Here is a 1,776-nt window from a genome sequence, read left to right on the forward strand (position 1 = left end):
GGAAGTTGAACCGAGATCCTTGGGTATTGTAACCAGCTGCATATGAACCCAGGTTCAAGCTCCCAGCCCCGCCTGCAGGGAAAAAGCATCCTGAGTCGTGGAACCATGCTACAGTTGCCTCTCTCCCTTTCTCTATTCCTATCTTGCTCTGTCTCTCACCCTCTATCAATAAAAGTAAAGAATAGCCTTCAGGAGTGGTGAAGACATACAGGCACTGAGTCCCAGCAAAAATTGCAGAAGTGAAAGAAAACACTGGATCTCTCAGTGAGCTGTTATTACAAAATGGATTTTCATCCTTCTGATTGATTGATTGACTGACTGACACTGGGAGTCAGGCAGAAAGATAGAGTGAAAGAAACCACATCACCAAAGCGTCCTTCAAAGTGTTGGGTGTCGGGCTCAAACCTGAGTCACACACATGGCAAAACCACGCGCTACCCAAGTGAGCCATTTCACCGGCACTTTGGCCCTTTCTTATACTATATGCTGTGAGGTTACTTTAGGTCGTGCTGTCAGGGGAAAGAAGGAGGAATGTGAAATTCTGTCTGCTCTGAGTACAGAAGGGCGTCGGGTCTGAGGGTTTCAGGAACCAAATAAACATCAAGTGGCATTGCATTTCAAGATATAAGATGTGAATGTAAATAGCTACAACACTTTTTATACATTATTTCAGTTTTTCCCTTGCACAGAACAACCCCACTTGCCAAGGACAAAATTTAAGGCATCGTTCAAAAGAAAGTACTCTTCTTTGAATGCTTTTATTTACCTGTGAACACAAGACAGAGAGAGGGAGAGAGAACCAGAGTATCATCATGGCATATGTGGTGCTGGGGACTGAACTCGGACCTCATGCACTAACTTTCCACTGCACCACCTCCTGGGCTTCCAAAGAAGACAGTCTTAAAGAGAGGCTGACCTGGCGAGATGGCACGATTGATGGCTCTGTAAAGACTTGTGTGCTTGAGGCTCCAAGGTCCCAGATTCAATCTATAGCACCACCACAAACTACAAATGAGCAGTGTTTGGGATTCTATCCATCTCATTAAAATATATATTTTTCTAAGAAAGAAGGAGAGGGGGCTGGGGAGACAGCATAGTGGTTCTGCCCAAGACTTTCATGCCTGAGGTGCTGAGATCCCAAGTTCTATCCCCAGCCAGAGTTGAACAGGGCTCTGGTCTTCTGTGTCTTTCTGTCTGTATCTCTCTTTCTCTCAGTAAAATAAAATTAAAAAATCATTAGAGAGAGAGAGAGAGATTCTAGCAGGCAGGATGCTTTGCTAAAGTAAACAAAAACCTCTCTGTTTTAACATCACTAAAGCTCACATCTTGAGGCCCAAAGGGGGTACAGTGGCTAGTGTTGCACAGCATAACTCCACCAGCCCCAGCCACCTTTTTCTCTCCTTCCTTCTTTTTCCTTCCTTTATTCTGATAGCTACAGAGACAGAGACAGAGAGAGAGAGAGAGACCTACAGCCCTGCTTCACTGCCCATGAAGCTCCACCTCTCTGTAGGTGGGGAATGAGGGTCCCAGCTTGAACCTGGGTCCTTGTGTCTGGTAGGACATGCACTCACCACCATCCCCAATATATTTTCTAAAAATTGAAAATGTTCGTCTGGGAAGACAGAATAATGCTTGTACAAAATTCTCCTGTGTCTGAGGCTCCAAGATCCCAGGTTCAGTCCAGAGCTGAACAGTATCCTGATTCTCTCTTTCTCTCTCTCATTCACTGCATTTGTGTGGGTGTGTTTCTATCTCTCTTCTTAGAATAAAATAAAA

This window comes from Erinaceus europaeus, chromosome 15 (assembly GCF_950295315.1).
Source record: "Erinaceus europaeus chromosome 15, mEriEur2.1, whole genome shotgun sequence".
NCBI classification, from domain to species: Eukaryota; Metazoa; Chordata; class Mammalia; order Eulipotyphla; family Erinaceidae; genus Erinaceus; species Erinaceus europaeus.